The following is a 21629-nucleotide window of genomic DNA, read 5'->3' as shown; positions in this document are numbered from 1 at the left end:
CTCCCCCAGGCCCGATCGCATGTGGAACTTCTAACGCACCCCTGAAATACACATACCCAGCCCAATCGCGTGTGAAACTTCTCGCGCACCCCTGAAATACACGTACCCAGCCCAATCGCGTGTGAAACTTCTCCCGCACCCCTGAAATACACGCACATGCTCCCCCAGGCCCGATCGCGTGTGAAACTTCTCGCGCACCCCTGAAATACACGTACCCAGCCCAATCGCGTGTGAAACTTCTCGTGCACCCCTGAAATACACGTCCCCAGCCCAATCGCGTGTGAAACTTCTCAAGCACCCCTGAAATACACGCACACGCTCCCCCAGGCCCGATCGCTTGTGGAACTTCTGGCGCACCCCTGAAATACACGTACCCAGCCCAATCGCGTGTGAAACTTCTCGTACACCCCTGAAATACACGTACCCAGCCCAATCGCGTATGAAACTTCTCACGCACCACTGAAATACACGCACATGCTCCCCCAGGCCCGATCGCGTGTGAAACTTCTCGCGCACCCCTGAAATACACGTACCCAGCCCAATCGCGTGTGAAACATCTCACGCACCCCTGAAATACACGCACACGCTCCTCCAGGCCCGATCGCGTGTGGAACTTCTCGCGCACCCCTGAAATACACATACCCAGCCCAATCGCGTGTGAAACTTCTCGCGCACCCCTGAAATACACGTACCCAGCCCAATCGCGTGTGAAACATCTCACGCACCCCTGAAATACACGCACACGCTCCTCCAGGCCCGATCGCGTGTGGAACTTCTCGCGCACCCCTGAAATACACATACCCAGCCCAATCGCGTGTGAAACTTCTTGTGCACCCCTGAAACACACATACCCAGCACAATCGCGTGTGAAACTTCTCACGCACCCCTGAAATGCACGCACACGCTCCCCCAGGCCCGATCGCATGTGGAACTTCTAACGCACCCCTGAAATACACATACCCAGCCCAATCGCGTGTGAAACTTCTCGCGCACCCCTGAAATACACGTACCCAGCCCAATCGCGTGTGAAACTTCTCACGCACCCCTGAAATACACACACATGCTCCCCCAGGCCCGATCGCGTGTGAAACTTCTCGCACACCCGTGAAATACACGTACCCAGCCCAATCGCGTGTGAAACTTCTCGTGCACCCCTGAAATACACGTCCCCAGCCCAATCGCGTGTGAAACTTCTCACGCACCCCTGAAATACACGCACACGCTCCCCCAGGCCCGATCGCGTGTGTAACTTCTCGCGCACCCCTGAAATACACGTACCCAGCCCAATCGCGTGTGAAACTTCTCGTGCACCCCTGAAATACACGTACCCAGCCCAATCGTGTATGAAACTTCAAACGCACCCCTGAAATACACGCACATGCTCCCCCAGGCCCGATCGCGTGTGAAACTTCTCGCGCACCCCTGAAATACACGTACCCAGCCCAATCGTGTGTGAAACATCTCACGCACCCCTGAAATACACGCACACGCTCCTCCAGGCCCGATCGCATGTGGAACTTCTTGCGCACCCCTGAAATACACATACCCAGCCCAATCGCGTGTGAAACTTCTCGCGCACCCCTGAAATACACGTACCCAGCCCAATCGCGTGTGAAACATCTCACGCACCCCTGAAATACACGCACACGCTCCTCCAGGCCCGATCGCGTGTGGAACTTCTCGCGCACCCCTGAAATACACATACCCAGCCCAATCGGGTGTGAAACTTCTTGTGCACCCCTGAAACACACATACCCAGCCCAATCACGTGTGAAACTTCTCACGCACCCCTGAAATACACGCACACGCTCCTCCAGGCCCGATCGCGTGTGGAACTTCTCGCGCACCCCTGAAATACACATACCCAGCCCAATCGCGTGTGAAACTTCTCGCGCACCCCTGAAATACACGTACCCAGCCCAATCGCGTGTGGAACTTCTCGCGCACCCCTGAAATACACGTACCCAGCCCAATCGCGTGTGAAACTTCTCGCGCACCCCTGTAATACACGTACCCAGCCCAATCGCGTGTGAAACTTCTCACGCACCCCTGAAATACACGCACACGCTCCCCCAGGCCCGATCGCGTGTGGAACTTCTCGCGCACCCCTGAAATCCACGCACCCAGAACAATCGCGTGTAGAATTTCTCGCGCACCCCTGAAATACACGCACATGTTCCCCCAGGCCCGATCGCGTGTGAAACTTCTTGCGCACGCGTGTTCCCGAAACCCGTAATACACGTTCCCCGCTTTGCGTTTGCTGTTTGCCAGTCCGGTGAACTGGTCCAGGGTTGGCGCAGCCCTTGGCGATGGTTTTGCGATCTTGATGGCTTTTCCTTGCGTGAAGGCGTTCTTGGGGGCATAACTGGCACTGCTGCAGGCTCGCTGCACCACTCTGCACCACGTCTGCTTTTGGAGGCGAGAATCCATGAATATGCTGTGCGCGGAAATTGATTTTATCGCACGCGGCTGGCGCAGACATTCGCACGGGCACGCTGTGCGCCAGCCGCGTGCGACACTTTTGTGAGGAATTACATGAATCGGCCTGTATAACTTTTACATCCTTTCCCATTGGCCTAAGCTGCTGGCCCTTTTTACCATTCTCGCCATTATCAACTGCTCATTGTTAGTCCACTTTGCAACTCATTGTTGGAAACAATATTTGCATGTCCTTCCTTTCTCATGAATCCATCTGTCCTGCCTCTGACCCTATGTCCTAGGGCTCAGCTGTCTGCAAACTCTTTTCTCTTACAACAACATGGATATGTGTATATATGTATATAGGTATTCAGTGAAAAAACCTGCTTAAAGGACGTTATGGTTAAGTTGCATTAATAAAAACCTATGAAATTCTGTAAAAAAATGTGTTAAAGGGACATTATGGTTACAAGCAAAACCGAAAACCCTAGAAATGTGCAAGTTATAGTAAGCTAAGCAACCATAACTCCTGCCACCACCGTGCACTGCTAAGACTAACACCCAAGACATCAAAGATGACATCACAAATGAAATACATTTTGATGAAATGTCCCTAAAGGGGGTTGTGTTTACAATTGTTTTGGGTCCATAAATTAGTTGTGAACCAGGGCGCAGTTGGCATAAAACAACCAAACCGGGATTTCACTGGGGCTACAAAATCTATTACCTTTATCAGGATATTCAGAAGCGAAGTAAACAAGTCTGGACCATTCACCACTAGCTGGTTGTTAATCTTAAACATATGATCTGCCACAAGAGAAGGATCCACCCTACTCCAAAACTGATGGGTTTTCAGCCAGTGGGAGGTACCGGTAGGATGGTGTGTGCAGTAACCATAAAAGGCAACAAGAAGTGATCTAACCCAAATACTCAGAGAGGGGTGAAGGCAATGGTCAGACTTACTTCTGTAAAAATAAGAACCAGAGTGTTATCACTGTGGTGGGTAGGCAAGTGGTTACACAAACTAAAAGAAAGGACGGCTAAACCAGCAACCAAGTTCTTAGCACATATATCAGTAGGGTCATTAAGATGAAGATTAAAATCACCCAGCAGAACCAAATCAGATCTACTCAGTGCTAAATTGGCAACAAGTTGCACAAGGTCAGTAGCAAAATTAGCACGACTATGTGAAGGTGCTATATATATCAATAAAAAGAGAGTTGACGCATTAAGAGTCACTTGCACTCTAACCATAAGAAGCTCACAACACAGCGAGTGTTCTACAGGAATGATCCAGGATTTGAGGAGGTATGGTAAATCATCGCAAGGCCGTCACCACGAGCGGGGGGGGGTGGTCTTTCACAGCGTAACAAAGCACATGACTCAGGCAGCATCTGACAGACGTCTGAATCAGAACTGGCAGAGAACCAGGTCTCGGTCATCCAAAATGTCTAGGGACATTTCCTCCAGTATATTATAGATGTCATATCAGTGTGCCCCCGCTGACCTAGCATTAATCAGCAGTCCCTTAAGGTACTTCCTATGGACAAATTTTCATTCCCTTCCCATATTGCATTCCCCTGGGGCATAAAAACCCTACTTTTCCTTCAGGTGGGTGATTCACTGATTCCAATAAACCAGCCTGACTCTTGCTCTGTACTCCTGCTTGCAAGTGGGACCCAAATGGTGTCAGATCAAAGAGTTCACTACAAGAGTATAGTTTAATACCCTTCTCAAATCGCTTTTTGTTGGTACTGCCATCATGTTCTCGGATTTGGCATAGCGAGGGGGCTCAGGGCCCATCCAGCGCCCGGATGCTCCCACATGCTCTTGCCTTTCATGTGCCTTCAGTGCGCTCGCTGGGCGTGTCTGCCCAGCGAGTGTGCCAGGCTGCACTTAAATGCAATCTTGGCAGCGAGAATGCTACTTTACGGTTGCTAGTGATAGGTTCGAAAACAAAAGGATCTAACGCCTTTTGATTGACAGTCAAAGGATCGAAAAAAAGGGTCAGCCCCCAGTTTTCTTTATTAAATACACTTTTTTACCAACCCAAACAAAAAAATATATATAAATACATTTTTTTAAAAATTCGACCCTTTTTTTCCGATCCTTTTGCATTCGATCCTTTTTTTTCGATCGTTTGACTGGACACCCTACTTTACAATAGAGTTGAAGGAAAGACTTTGAAATCTTACAATGACAAATACAGCACAACTAAAGTCCCCCAAGCAACTACACATTTAAAATCATAACGATAAAAATAAAATTTCAGTTTTTTTAAATCTCTTTTTCAGAATATGGTAGCTAGAAGTTAATTATACAAATGAATGCACAGCAACATGAACGAGGGCATCCTTACCCTAATCCACCCCACGTCCATTCCAGGCAGCTCTTAAATACAATCTGGGGAGCAAGAACGCGACTTGACATTAGAGCTGACTGGTCAAAGTCGGAGGTCTAACAATGATAAATACTGCACAACTAAATTCCTCCAAACAACTACACTTTTAAAATCACAATGGTTAAAATATAATTTCATTTTTTAATCTCTTTTTCAAGATCTAGTAGCTAGAAATTAATTATACAAATGAGTGCACAGCAACACGGACGAGGGCAGCCTTACCCTAGTCACTAAAACAATAGTACTTATATTTACTACACCCAAATAAACCTTTTTGTACAATTCAAAATTTCACAATGTAAAAGCATTTTTTTTTCATTTAGAACACAATATTTTGGAATGCACCAAGCACAAACCATAACTGTACACCTCATATAATCAGTTCAGTACAACGCTTCATACAGACTGAGATACACCAGCAGCTCATTGCACAACAACCTCTCACCAAATATTAAGTAGAGTTTATTTATTTGTCTATTATACCATTAATTATATTGTAATTATTTATTCATTTATAGTGCGCACCTGGTCCATGGGCACCTCATAAGCAAATATCACCATTTTTTATTTTGACACGAATGGCAAACACACTTCAGTGGCTAGATGGAAACTTCCCCAAAGAAGAAATGAGTGATGATGAAATCTCTAATGATAAACAATACATCATTCAATATTAACAATTAATGTATTTTATGCACAGCTCATTGAAATAATAATTTCTTCTTTTCTTATAGTACATACCTTACTAAAAGAAACTACACCACAAATTAATTATGGAGAACTGTACACAATGAAATCATGATCTTGTCTGAAAAACTGGATGAATTTAGCAATGACTTTAAAGAACTTTTAAATTATGTTAAAAATCATGTAATTAGACACGTTGATTGTCACTGTCCTACTTGTACCTGTCCCTCTTGCCCCTAGCAATCACCCCAACCAAATTCACAAAATATAAATGAAAGACGGTTTGACGGTTTAATCTATCAATATATTACACATATATTACACCCGAGACAATCTGGTTTCCTTCCTGCTCACAGCACAGAGACGGCCCTTATTGATCTCCAAACCCACATGCTGAGCATTGTGGACCAGGGCATGTCTGGCCTACTAGTCCTAATAGACTTATTGGCCGTGTTTGATTTACTGTACCACAATCGACTCTTACACACCATTAAGGACACTTGCCATTGCTCTCAAATGACATGCAGGTGGATCCACTCCTTGACTGAGAGACAATCAAGAGTCTGCTGGGGAGATGCCACTGCAGACCCCACTCTTTCCACCTGTGGGGTGTCACTAGGACCGTGTTTGTCCCCGATATTGTTCAATCAATATATATCATATCCATATGCATACTCCTAGCGGAATCTGGTGTGTTTTGGACCAACTACGCAGATGACACCCAGTTGGTCTTTGAGATCTCTGGGGACCATGCAACTGACAGCCTAACTCTTCAAAGCATCTACAATCTAGTGGACTTGTGGATGGCAGACAACCGGATGTGCCTCAACTAGGGCAAACTGAGCTACTTGCCTTTAGCTCCTCCCAAGCGAGGGCTAAACATACCTACTGCTACCAGTCCTTCTCCATCCAGGATTGTAACATACAAGTAAAAAACAAAATCCTAAAACACTTGGCATGCTCAGGAACATTCCACCTTATCTTACTAAGGACAATCCAGCCACAAGCGCCCGGGCAACTCTTCTATTGGTGGGCGCTGAAAGTATCCAGAGACTAAAAACCATCCAGAATGACGCTGTCTGGATTGGCAAAGAAGTTCTGAGAAAGTGGCACATCTCGACCTACCGGCGGAGCATACACTGGCTCACCGTCATGGCTAGATGTCAATTTAAGGCAGCCACTCTACTGCACAAGTGCCTTTAGTGGAAATCCCCAAGCTATCTCAGATCGACAACCTTGTGGTATGAACCATTACCATCTCTTATATCAACAAACACCAACCTTGTTACTCGCCCCTCTTTCAAAAGTTCAAAAGGACTTGGTAGGCCCTTTGCAAGCTGCTCAGCCAAAATCTGGAATGGCCTCCCTGTAACCATGTTTTCGGACATGAACATCAGACCTTTTAAAAAGACACTGAAGACACTCCTCTTTGAGTTTTGTTGGCCCTTCTTCTATACCTGCATTCTGTTGTCCTGTGATTGTTGTTGTCTTATGTGTACATTTGCGCCCTGATTCTCTCGGGCTATGGAGCCTTGTAAATAAACAAGTAATAAAATAAATAGCAAATAAATACATAATTTGATGAAACTTCCCTCCCCCAATGATGACTTTAGGAATTCCAAATTCTCCCATATATGTTTCCCATTCCGATATCTTGCATATTATTCTGTGATAACTCCTTTTTTTTTTTTTTAATGGATGAATCTAAGAAAACAAGATCAACTATCAAAACAGATTTATGGAAACACTTACATTAAAATGAACATGTATTAACTCATACTGTGTTGTAGCAAAGCTTAGAGAATATATTTGCATTTGAGTACTTTTAGACCAACATGCTTCCAACCCTTGGCGGGTCTTCATTTATCACACCGGTCTTCCTCTGGGCCACCTTCACTTCATTAGGAAAATGACTGTTTCTTTTTTTGGTGTCACCTGTTACACTCTTCTTAAATATATTTATCAGCACAAATTAGCCAATGAATGTATTGTTTGTACATTAATTTAATGGGCAATTAACATATGCATGCACCTTCTAAATGAGCAGTTGTTTTAGGAACTCAACTATGTGGTTTCTTTTTATGGGGACTTCTCTTAATGTGGTCCAGAGGAAAGCTAGCAGGCAGTGATCAGCCAAATTGAGAAGTATACGGGAGAAAGAACATTGTTAGATTGTCCTAGGACCTCATTGAAAAAATGCAATGGTCCCCACTGTGAATGAGGAACGTGTGTGTTTTGTAGGAATCATGCAAGTATTTGGTAACCATAGTTTTCATTTGTACATCTCCATACTATGTCTCTCTGATTATAGGGCATCTATTTTGGGAAGAGGGTGTTCATGTTATGCTGGAAGGAAGTACAATACCTCTGATCACAGTACAGTTCAGCAATCTGTACACCACGTTGATCTAATAATTTAAAATGAGTGCCCCTATGCATTATAAATACACAATAAATAAATAAATACTAGGAAAGTTCTTTACCTTTGGAAATTGCAAGATACAAATCACTTGCAAGGAGTGCTGTAACCACATGCTTTGCAGTGGAGGCATTGTCGTAGATTAGTAAAGTGGCATACTTAGTTGAGTAATACAGTGGAAAAGAGACACATAATTAAGTTCTCATTTTCACACCAGTGCATGCTAACTCTAACTTGGAGATTAATAGCGTACTTTGATTGATGAATTATGTCAGCACACATCATCAATAGTCATTTTCTAGACTGTTGTGGGCCTGATTCTTGGAATTTTTTGCATGGTTCAAAATGACTCTGCACTGCTGAAAAGCGACTTTGCACTGCCGACACAAACCCTAATTCATGGAACTGTGCAACTGTGTGTATTTTTGCAGTGCAAAGTTAGTGCAATGTCATTATGTACTGCAAAAGTGACTTTGTGCTGACTTTGCACTGCAAAAATACATTTTGCACAGTTCCATGAATCAGGGTTTGTGTCGGCAGTGAAAAGTCACTTTTCAGCAGTGCAAAGTCAATTTGAACCGTGAAACAAATTCCATGAATCAGGCCCTGTGTCTATACATAATTCGTCATAGTTACTCATCAACGACCCAGACAGCACAACATGCAAAATAGTTGTTGATCTTTCCAGTCAACAAGTTATAAAACATTTGAGGAAAAAAACTCTTTCATTGACTGCATTACTTTAGTTTCTTTAGTTTTCAATATGTTTACAGGTGATGACTGAAGGATGTAATGTCATTTACTAGTAATTCTTTTTTGCAGAAACAATGGTTCAAAGTACAAAAAACATTTTGAAGCAGAGATAGGGCATGACTTTTCTTTATAAGTGCTATAGTGCTGTTGCAAGCGTACAAAGCAAGACACTGGTTCTATTGATGGAGTTCAGACATCAGGCTTGTTTCTTTTTATCTATCGTACAACCAGCCTAGTACAGGCTAATTGAAATACGATAATTGTAAATGGGCTCAGCGACTCAATTTAATTTCCTTGCAAGCAAACTCATTTATTTTACTCCACCTCTGTTAAAATGTTTTAATTAAAAGATTTAACAACACTCTAGAAACAAAGTGCCATTAGAAGCACAACCTGCAGGCCCATGTCACATAAGAATTGCCTAATACAACACTTGCAGTTTGTTTCCCCATGAAGGGGCGCTCAATGTCATGATTACAATGACGAACTGCAACAGAAACAAGGGCAGTATTCGCACAGCCGTATACTGTGCTACAATGAAACTAAGAAAGGAGAATATATCCTTCTGGCAGATCTTTTCTTTGCAATACGTGTGACATACAGTGACGCGTGCTTCAGTCATCAGTCAAAGAGAAATGTACTGCATCGTAAAACAAAAAAATTGGTCAAACAAATAGATTTTGGCTCTCAGATGTCAAGTGCAGCTTTGAATGCCCCAGTAATGTCATCTGATGCACAACATAGTCACCATATCCAAGACATTGGGCCTCATTCCGAGTCTGATGGCATAAATCCGGTGTTACTGTGATGGTGGTCCTACTGGTTCCGCCACTGCAGTACTCCGGAAACAAGGTAGGATTACGCCTTGTCGGCTGTGCACATCCCTTATCTGCAGAACTGGTGCCACCACCATCACGGTAACACCGGTGGAGACGGATATACAGACACCAATTTTGGCGGTGCATCCGCTTCCACTGCATGCATGCCGGACGTAGCAGTACCGTGGACACGTACCCGGAAACACTGGAACCGGAAATAACGTGATCGCCGAAACCGTAAAGAGCCCGGCGGCCATTACAAAAATCACATTCCACTGCAATCTCCCTGTGCCTGAAGCCAAACAGCCTTACTGACTGCCAGAGCCCATCCACGGACATGTCCTCTAGGATTCCCCAAACCCGCCAGCAAAAGCCACACTTCGATGAGGCCGGGCTGACCATGCTGGTCAACCACATAGTTGACAATGCCTGGGGAGCTATTCTCAGCAGAGCAGCACCGCAGCACGCTGCTCCGGAGGAAGGCAATCTGGACTGAAGCAGCCCAGAAGGTGACTGCTGCGGGGGTGACAGCACGCAGTGTGAAAGACTGTCATAAGCAGTGGGATGACCTTCAGCTGAGGCTGCACAACCTTCTGGCTGCACACCGCCGGTATTGCACAACTACTGGTGGTGGACCACCCTCAACCATCAAGCTGCTGTCCTGGGAGGAGAAGTGCAGCAGTGTGCTGCATTTGAAGGGTATAGAGGGAGTTGGTGCAGCAGAGGCAGGAGCTGGGACTCCTGTTGAGGCTGGTGAGTAGACAAACTGCACACATTTAAATCTCACACATGCACATCCTGCCCCCCGTATCATCAAGGCACATAAATGGCCATAGCACTGGCCACATCACCCCAACCAGACCCAGCACTCCCATGCCCCCCTCCCTAGTGAATATAGTGCTAAGTTAGTCACATGCCCTCCCCCTATGCATGCCCCATACACAACCACATGAGAAGGCACCACACATGACTGGGTCTGAACCGAAACAAGGGTGCCTGTAAGTACACCTGCACACATATTACAGGTTGGCAAACACATGAAGATGCCCCATTACAGTGGTTGTGAGGGCTGCAGCGCCCAACAGGCCTGTCCGTGGTGGGTGCTGCGATCCTGGCATGCTAAATTGCCATGAAAGCACTGCCACCATCAACAACGTTGCCATTGCTCCTGCCTACCCTCTCCCATGGGTCCGTATCGGTTTCAATGGGAATGTGTTTCAAGAACATCCTGCCGCCTGACTTCCTGTCCCAGGACTTGGAATAGGCCAGTGGCACTGTTAAGTCTGCATAAGTACATTGTTAATGGCTCTGGCAGCAAGCTGCCAGTAGCACTGGCAGGGTTAACACCAGATCTATAATGAGGCACAGTGTCACCTGCACACTGCAGCACACACACCCATGCAGGGACACCCATACACAGCTTCATGTACAGCATGGCTACGGCATAGGCCATGCACCCAGTCCCCCCCGCTAACCCGAACATGAGAACACAGATGAACAACTCATAGGCAGACTCAGCTGACAATAGAAGAAAACATAATCCACCGCCACAACACTGTGCATCGTGGTCACGAGTACTGCATGTGGTCTGCTGTGCTGCCACTGCCAGCACAGCACAACACTGGTACGCCCTCACCTGAACATATATATGGGCACCCACCAATTAGTGAGTGCATGTCCCTTGCATGACCCTGCCAGCCCTACCATGAAAACCCCACACACATCCTGGCCATGCAACCAGGTCACACATTGACTCCAGGCACGCACCCCCGAACAATCCCTGCAACACCTCCCAAACACCTGCACATGGGCAGACCCGCATGGCACTACCCACAGCCCAACGTGGGTTTACATGTCAGCATTCCCAGCACAGTGGTGTCACATGTGCCGTCTGGACAGTGCCTGCAGCTTAGTCTACGCAACACATTCATGAGTTAGACACACCATGCATCAGTGCATGCCCCCATAATGTAATACTGCACGATGACCATGTTGCATGTAAATGTACAATTGTCAGCCAGGCAGTTCCCTAACATCATGCCTTCCATTCACCCACAAGAACATAATCTTACACGGACGGCAGACAACCACAGACATCAAGGCCAGCGGACGTGCCAGGGGCACGTCACAATGTCCATAAACCTCACATGCATGCACATGTTATGTTATGTTATGTAATGTTACTTGGCATTTATATAGCGCCTTATGTATCATTGGTATGACCTCAACGTGCTGGTAGGTTGAACGCCCTCGGGAACTGCAGTTCAGGTCAGTAGAGAGAGAGCTTGTTGTATGGTATGTGGGCGCACCGGATATGTGTGCAGCTGGTGTGGTTGTTGTATGATAGCTGCTTCTTAGCAGTAGGTGTGGTGCTGAGGAAATCAGTTTGATGTGTTCAGTCTGGAGGGTGGACACTCAAACTGAGTTCTGGCTGCGTTAGGCCTGAGGAGATGACTAAGCTAGCCGGAATGTGCTCAACTAGCTGTGTTTTATTAGGATGATGAGGTGTTCCTGGGGCCATGTTAGTATGAGAACAGCTAGACAGAATGTGTCAGAGCATAGCTGTGTTCTAGTTGAATGATGGTGTATAGGAGAGAGTAAGCGTAGTAGTCTGATATGGTGGTTTAACAGTGAAGCGCTTGCAGCCAGGCACAAGAGCAGGACAGGAGGCGTACATAGCGGCATACGTATATAAAGCGACAGGATGGATAGGGTAACATGGGGATAGAGGTACATAGCAGTCGTTCCATCCGCTTCATAGGTTCCATCCGCTTCATCGGTTCCATCTGCTTCATCCGTTCCATCTACTTCATCCGTTCCGTCCACTTCATCCTTTCCATCCACTTCATCCATTCCATCCACTTCCTTTGTTCCATCCACTTCATCCGTTCCATCCACTTCATCCGTTCCATCCACTTCATTCATTCCATCCACTTCGTCCGTTTCATCCACTTTGTCCGTTCCATCCACTTCATCCATTCCATCCACTTCATCTGTCCATCCACTTCATTCGTACCATCCACTTCATTTGTTACATCCATTTCATCTGTTCATCCACTTCCCCCATTCCATCTGTTCCATTCCCTTCATCTGTTCCATTCTCTTTGTTCGATTCCATTCTCTTTGTCCGTTCCATCCACTCCATGCGTTCCATCCACTCTATGCATTCAATCCACTCTATCCGTACCATCCACTCTATACGTACCATCCACTCTATTCGTACCGTCCACTCTATCCATACCGTCCACTCTATCCGTACCATCCACTCTATCCGTTCCATCCACTTCATCCGTTCTATCCACTTAATCCGTTCCATCCAATTCATCCACTTCATCCGTTCATCCATTTCATCTGTTCCATTTACTTCATCCATTCCATCTACTCCATTCATTAATCTATTCCATCCACTCCATCCATCTATCCACTCCATCCATTCATCTATTCCATCCACTCCATCCATCTATCCACTCCATCCATTTGAACCATTCCATCCACTTAATCCGTTCCATCCACTTCATCCGTTCCATCTACTTCATCCCTTCCATCCACTTCATCCGTTCCATCCACTTCATCCGTTCCATCTAGTTCATCCATTCCATTCTGTTTGTCCGTTCCGTTCTCTTTGTCCGTTCTGTTCTCTTTGTCTGTTCCATTCTCTTCATCCGTTCCATTCTCTTCATCTACTCTATTCATTCCATTCGCTCATGTACTCTATCCGTTCCATCCACTCTATCGGTTCCATCCATTCTATCCGTACCATCCACTCTATCCGTATCATCCACTATATCTGTTTTATTTAGTGTGTCCGTTCCATCCACTCTATTCGTTCCATCCATTTCATCCACTTCATCTGTTCAATCCACGTCACCCACTCATCCATTCTATCCATTCATCCCCTCTATCCACTCTATCCATTCATCCACTCCATCTATTCATATCCTCCATATATCTGGCATCGTGGGAGTGATAAATGCCACCGTACATGAGGCAGAGCCTGCAGATACCCCTGTAACCCAGGCAGCCCCTCTGCCTGCTCTGCCAGCAACCACTGTAACCCAGGCAGCGCCTGTGATTGCTCCATAAACTGCCCCTGTCACCCAGGCAGCCCCTCTGCTTGCTCCACCAGCTGCCCCTGTTACCCAGGCAGCCCCTCCGCTTGCTCCCAGCAGCCCCTGTCACCCAGGCAGCCCCAAGTGGAATTCCATGGGGACGTGGACAACCCCCACCCCCAGCACCCCGACTCATTTGCCACAGACAGCAGTGACAGGGATGCAGCTGTTGAGGCAGGCCTTAACACCGACAAGGACACATACCACAGACTGGATATTTTCGGCACATTCAGGCCCATGAGCCAGGGAAGTACCCAGCGCTCACCCTACCCCTCACTACGGGAGATGAATGCGCATCTCCAACGCATGGAGAAGCGACAGGACACACTAACTGCCCTGGTACAGCAGCACTTAGAAGAGTCCCATCGGATGAGGGAGAGCAAACAGGCAATTGGACGGCGGTTTGCCCGTGCCATTGAGCGGTCAGCTTGTGCCACCGTCCTTTTGTCTAGGAGGGTCTGTGAGGGCAATAGTGTACAGTCAAATATTGCCGAGACAATGCCACTGGCTCTCTAGACTCTCGCATGAAAACATGCTGGTACCCTCCAACAGCTCCACACCAGAAAGCTCCCAGGCAGCCAGCCCTAGGAGGAGATACATGCACCTGTCTGGCTCCTCTCACAAGGACACATATGCCGCCAAGCATGGCGGAAAGTAGTGCAGTACCATGGACACTTGCTCCATGTGTGACTAGTTGGGAGTGAAAGTTGGGAGGGTATGTTTGGGAGTGGGAGGGGGGCCCATAGTTGGGATAGATAGTAGGGGCATCAGAGGTGGGAGGGTACGTTACGGAGTCAGAGTGGGGTCCATAGTTGGGATAGATATTTGGGGAGTGGGAGGTGAAAGGGTATGTTTGGGAGTGGGAGGGGGTCCATTGTTGGGGTACATAGTTGGGGCGTGGGAGGTGGGAGGGTACGTTAGGGAGTGGGAGGGTGTCCATAGTTGGGAAAGATAGTTAGGGCGTATTGCATTTGGGCGGGTATTGCTGTTGCACCTTTTTTCAATTGTCTAAATAATAATACACTGGGTTGTGCATATCAATCACAACGGGACATCCTTTTTCTGCGTGAGTATTAATTATTTAATAGAAGTGCTTGAAATTACATGCCAGAAATTGTGCACCATGTGCTTGTGAGGATTGTGAAAAAATAAATTGTGCATCAATGCATCCCGTGCATGTTGCCCATCCATGGCATCCCGCCGGGGTCGCACTGCCATCCCATCATCATTGTTATCCCCATCCTCCTCATCTGCAAGGTCCATGTCCGGGAGTAGTGCAATGTTGCATTAAATACACATGTTGTGCAACATGGCACATGCCAGAACAATCTTGTCAACCATGATGGGGCTATACATTAGTGCCCCGCCAGATCTGCTGAGGCAGCAGAACCTTGCCTTGAGCAGTCTAAATGTCTGTTCTATGGTGCCCCATGTACGGATATGTGCCCGGTTGTAAGCCTCCTCATGCATGTTCTGTGGGCGTCTAACAGTTGTCATCAGCTATGGTGTGAGGCGGTATCCAGCATCACCTGCATGGGATTGACAGATTGGTTCTTTAATGTTTGTGGTCTCAATCTCATGTCAGTGATGTGAGCACATACACATTTCCAACATTTAATTAGCACACGGCATAGCACATGCCACAGATGACGCTATTGATTTCTTCAATGTTACATGTAATTCCATTGCCATATTCAAATGTTAGGTCACTCATTCGATCTTTTTTTCTTTGTATGGAAACAAGGTTGTGTGTCTGCCTACTAGGACCCTCTTATCTTGTATGGTGCTATCAATCTGCCTTCCACACCATAGCGCCCAAGAGGCCAGACGCTGCTGTGTGCAGCGGGCCCGGTAGGCAGGGTGCTCAGAGGAGCACCAGCTACTTTCTCACTGGTGACAATACTCCCATGTACATATCCCCATTGCGAACTGTGGCATTCCATGGTTACGGGACTTTCAATTTACCGGCACCTGGATTCCTGTGATGCAGTAACCTCTAATGGGCCTCAGGCACCAGTAAGCCAGGTGCATGTAAGGTGTGTGGTGTCTGGCACCACCCCATCAGGGGATAGCTTGAGCTTCACACAGGCCTACGGATGTGGGGCATGTTTATTGGCTTTGATGCCTCTTATGTATTGATTCACTATCCCACTGCATTGTTCTTTCATGTTGTGTGTTCTGCCTGCTTCAACATGCTACTCAATATCTTCGGAGTGCTCATAGGACATATTGAGGTGGGTGTATACCCTGTAATGAGTACTTGGTGGTTGGTGACCACTTGTGTAGGCATGTGTACTGGACACAAGCTGTGGGGTTCAATGATGATGTATGTCGGTTTGCATAATTTTGACTTGTCTGTGAAGAAGGCAGTGGGGGATGTGCACAATCTTTTAGCAGCCACATGTGTGGGTTGTCTGATGCATTGTGGTGTATATGGTAGTTTTGTGTTGCATCACATGGCTTATCATTGATAGGTATTGGGTGTGATCCTTATGCCCGTTTGGTACATGTGTTCTATGACTTTTAAATAAGGGATGCAATGTATTAGTGTAAGATTGCATTTGCCACATGCTCTGCTGTCTGTGCTTCTATCCCCCCATACAGAGGTCATGCATTGGTCATTCCACTCACCAAACAGCCAGGTGCACTGTGGTGAGTGCCTATTTAATCCCCACTAGACAGAGGTCATGCATTGGTCATTCTACTCACCCAACAGACAGGTGCACTCTCCGATGTGCAGTGCCATGTACCCAGGCAACGTGGAGTTCTGCAAGACCATTGATTCGTGTGTGGATCCTGGAAACCGTGCACAGCAAAGGGTGATGAGGTGTTCAGGATCACAAACCAACTGCACATAGAAGGAGTGGAATTGTTTGTGGTTTCTATACACTGCCTCAATGGCATGTCTGGCCACCAACTCCACATGGGTGCAATCTAATGCACCAATGCAATTGGGCATGCCTGCCAGGGCGTGCAAGGCCACTTTGATGGCTTTAACCTGGGCAGGGGTCCGGGGTAGGGTGATGTGGTCTGCCACATGGTGGAGCAGTGCATCCAGTACCTGGAACAAGACCCTGGAAAAACAGGGTTGTGACAGCCCGTGCAGCTCACCCACGGTGTGCTGGTATGTGCCGGTTGCAACGAAGTGCAGTATCGACACTACCTTCAGAAAAGGGGGATTGCAGTTCGTAGTTTATCAGGCTGCTGATGTCATCATTAATGAGGGTGACTATTGATATTATGGTCCCTCTGTCAAGCCGGTACAAGCTGTAGATTTTGCTTGGGGTCATGTTCCAGGGTGAGCCCTGATGCCTGTGGGGTGCAACTTGCTGGACATTGATGTTAGACATGGCCAACTGGTCCCTCATTTGCCTCCTGTGCCTACGCCACTTCCTCTGCCTCTAAGCTGCTTCATCCTCAATACCTCCTTGCAGGTTCCCCAGCCCAATTGCTGCAACAGCGACTGCCAGCATGGTTGTGTTGGGAGGTGGGTTGTGTGTGGATGTGCTCCTTTTGTACATTCCCAGTGGTCAATAGTGTTCAGCTGGGCTAATTTTGTACACCTGTGGTCTGGTTGCCAGCATGGTTGTGTTGGGAGGTAGGTTGGGTGTGGTCCGTTTCCGCATTCACAGCAGTCAATGGTGTGCAGCTGTGCTGGTCTGGTGCCTGTTGTTGCTCCCCATTACCGGTATTACAGGCGCGGTGGTCACGGTGACAATGGCAGTTTTATGGCGGTGTTTCCGTGTAGGCGGAACTCTAAATGTGCCCGTACTACCGCCGTGCCAGTAATTCAGGGACGTCCTCTGACTATTTCTGCTGTTTACGGTCACAGTGCTACCGGGTGGGGTAGCACTGTGGGTGTCACTTTGCGGATTCCACCCTTGTGACTCTAAATGTGGCGGTCCAGAAACCAGTGCCGATACGGTGCTACTGGCATCACTATTTCCAGACAGGCATGCTTGTAATGAGGTCGCTTGTAATAATAATGGTAAAAATATAAATGTTCGTTTTTTAAATAGTGATCAATCCAGGCTCCTCCTTCTTCTAATAGGCGTTATTATTAGAGCTGTGAACATAATTGTATGCCTCCTTGCACGCCTCAATGAACTTTAGAAAACAGCTACCCCCCATGGTAAATGTTTCCTAGCTGCACACATAATCGCATGTACACGCACCACCCCCTCTAGAATGCAGCTACCCCCAAGACAATTTGGCTTAGTTGCATACATACTTCTGGTCTCACAAAGATTCACACTACTTCTAGCATTAGAATGCATCCACCCACCTCGAAAAATTCGGCCTAGCTGCACACATACAGAGAGCACACATGCACAACTCACTACTCTGACTTTCTCCACTCACCATTACTATGGTCTCTGAGGGCGTTCAACCCACAGCGCGTTGAGATCATACCAATGGTCAAAGGTGCTATACAAATGCCCAATAACATAGCATAACATTTATTGTACTTGATGTATCTAACTGGAAGGCCACGTTGATCCTGTTGTGGGATTCAAACCAGTGGAGTCCCTGGTGGTTCCATAACAGAGAAGAGAACTTTTGAGTCCACCTAGGGGTATAACTCTCACATGTGCCACAGACTCTACCATCATAATAATGGTTATCCTAAAAAGGTCGGTAATATCTTATATGCAGCTTCCAAAAAGATAAATATATACAAGTTTAATCATAAATGAAATCGAAGTTTGCTTGTGCATATTTCCCTGACAATATCTTGATTACAACCAGACACTTCTGCTTTTGAATCATCTTATTTCTTAAATATATTTATTTCCAGCAGAGTTAGTGAAAGTGGCCAAGAGTAACACCGAACGCTAACAAATGCCTTTACGGTTGTAGCGGGCCAGTAACCACTACATTGGTATATCCAAAAGAGAATCTGTGGACAATACCAACACACCTATAACATGTACACTGCAGATGTAGATATTACAGAATTATTGTGCCAGCCTGGCACTCCTCCTAGAACATTCAAATGTCAGTATATGCAAAGAGAACAGCACAAACTGCAGAAATAGTGATCCCATATTCATGAATTGAAATTTGTATGAAGGCTAGAACGCTCTAAAAAGGCCACCACATACCAACAACATTATATTTACGACTCCTAGAGATTTGTGACTCATTTACATTAGACACTGAGGAAGCTCATAGAGCAACACACGTGTATGTTTCTTTCAAATATTCTACAAATATGCTGTGAATATCTCAGCCTTTTACAAACATGTTGTAAATGTCTCATATTAATTTAAAATTGCATGACTTTAAAACAAGAATTAAACAATTTGTTTAAAGAAACGAATGTTTCCAGAAAATTCTATATGATACCAGCGCACTGGGGAAGAGAATATCATGAACCATCGTTTTCCATGACAATTAGGGTATACATGTCAATCCTGTAAACCGATGCTGCAGTATCAGCACAAAACTATACCATAAAAATACGCCCGTAGAACAGTAGTGTTAGTGCAATTCAATACAGAAAACAACAAAATATATCACATTGGTCAACACTAAACCACTTCTACCAGCTATACCTACCATATGTCTTCGATTTATTTGAACAGTTTACATATATAGCACTGCATGCTGGACTCAACACACTAAGTACTATACTAATACTATTATTAGTATTACTCAATTTCATGTTGCTCAGCCATACTTGGAAAAAATGACAGGCTGAGCCAGCCGTGCTGGGTTTTGATATTTTGATAGTGTAAGTGCAGTCTTGGCCATGACGGAGAAAATGTTTTAAAGTGTAAGTTGTTCACTCAGACTTAAAACTGTGGTTGGCGGGGGCATTACGAAATTCATTAATGCCCCCTCTCATAAGGGGTTTATGGATATTACCATCCTAGCAAGTTTTCGGGGATGCTAATAGTTAATTTTTAAGGTGAGAAACAGCTATTTGCCATTTCTCAGTTTAAAAAACTACAACACAAGATAGCAGCCATGGAGAAGGGAGAAATTAACTATATGCAGTCCCTTCTCCCTTTCCATGGTGCCCATTGCGCCAATGAAGGAAGTGTCAGAACACCACGTGTTCCAAGTGCCCGCAAGTGACAAGGAAGCTGCAGGAAAGTGGGGCATGGGTGGAAGGGGCGTTGACATGGGAGGTTGATATTGGGGGTGGGGAGCAAGGGGAAAGGCGCAGTGGCGATCTTACCTGCTGTCTGCCATAGAAGATTGCGGCCTCCCACTTCTGAGGAGGCTCAGAATGTGGGCTTTACCATGAGATAAAGCCACATTCAAAGATTGCGTAATGGCTGGGAGTCCCTCTGCCAGGATGCTAATGAAATATAAATGGCCATAGTTTACTACATTAAGCAATAGAAATCAAAATATCGCCATATTGTTCAGCAATATGCAAACTGAAGTGTTTATGTGTTCTGTGTGTCTCTTGATCTTGTTTTTTTTGCTGTGATTGTTTTCAATGTTGGTATGCTAGCAATGACATAGAGTGATTTGTATCATCACCAAGGCTGTAATGGATTGTAACTATACAACGTGATGAACGATGGTAAGGGGGCGGTGAGTAACAGCAAAAGAGGTGCAAGAATGGAGACAAAGGCTATATTTCACTTCTTGCTGAAAGCAGACCTACAGACAGGGAGTTGGGGTGGTGTAAGGCATTGGGAGGAATACAAATTATCCCAAACACATTCTTCATTACAGTTCAATGGATGGGCAAAGAGACTTATGTTGGAAACTGGCTCCAGAAGAAACTATAAAACATGTTTTGATGGGATCCAACTTGTGCAAATTTGATGTTACTTCATGTTACTTTGGATGACTTCACATTATTCTTTTGGTGCTGCAGACATGTATACACGACATTGGATTCCTTTTGGATTAGTTTGGATCACTGTTCTATATTTCTTCAGATTACATTGGATCGCCATCATATGTGTTTGTATGTGTTTACTCTCTGTACATTTTTGCTGGCTCCTTAAAGAAAAAAATGCTACCGTATAGTTTAGGCTGCACATCTTGGTTGATGGGATGCTTTATGAGTACCGTGTTATGTGGCATCAGTTCCTGACAAACTTAAAATAAATGGTCCATATGGAAAGCACAGGCATTTCCTGGCTGGTTTTACCCAACCCACAGGAAAAGCACAGGCACTCAAAGGACAAAATCCACCTCTGGACCACCTCTTTCTCCAATTCAGGCTATCTTTAAAAGAGTTAGGGCAGTTGGTTTTCTCATGTGCCAATTCTCTGCCAAATTGCCAGGGTATGGGGGCCAGGGGGTCAGCCAATGTTGCCCCTGGATCCAGCATGTTGTACTCTGCCTCAAAGGCCAATTCACCCTCTGACCGAAGTACCAAGCAGAGCACTTAAACAAAGGTTATGGCAAGTATTCAGTGTTGTGTTCTTCTCCTATGTCTACGTCATGTATATGCAGGTCATGCAGCGCTGTCTACTAAATGTGCATTGGGATATCAGTGCTTTAGTATTTCCCTCTGCCTACTAATTGAATATGGGCATTCCCTATCAACATAATGGCAATATTATGATTACTTCATTGGCTTTTTCCTCCACCTACTGAATATGTGTGGGGTTTTCAGCTCTTTGCCTTCTTATCTACTTAGAAAATGCTTATGGTCTGTTCAGTGCTGTAAGAGGATTCAATTCAACACTACAGCTAAGTCAACGCCTAGTCTATAATACTGAATGAAAACCCTTATTGATATATCTTTAGGTCCAGTTCATGCGTTCTGGATGACTACCCCTATATAACACCCCTCTCTTGGAATCCCCCTGACCCCACTGAGCCAAGAAGTAGTTCTGTTTTGCAAGTTAAAAGGGTTTATTTGATGATTTAAACAATAGATATATATATGACACTTTATAATAAATTAATAATTGAATAGCACACTTAATCTGATATGATAAAGATTGACAACAGAGAATCTGGCACTAGCACACTTCTTTATAATTACTAAGGAGTTGAGATGAAATGGATAAGGTAGCACACTGGTAATTAGGAACAAAAGTATA

The sequence above is a fragment of the Ambystoma mexicanum genome, chromosome 5p, assembly GCF_040938575.1.
Source record: "Ambystoma mexicanum isolate Mex_15411 chromosome 5p, UKY_AmexF1_1, whole genome shotgun sequence".
NCBI lineage: Eukaryota > Metazoa > Chordata > Amphibia > Caudata > Ambystomatidae > Ambystoma > Ambystoma mexicanum.
Note: the sequence above shows the minus strand (reverse complement) of the source record.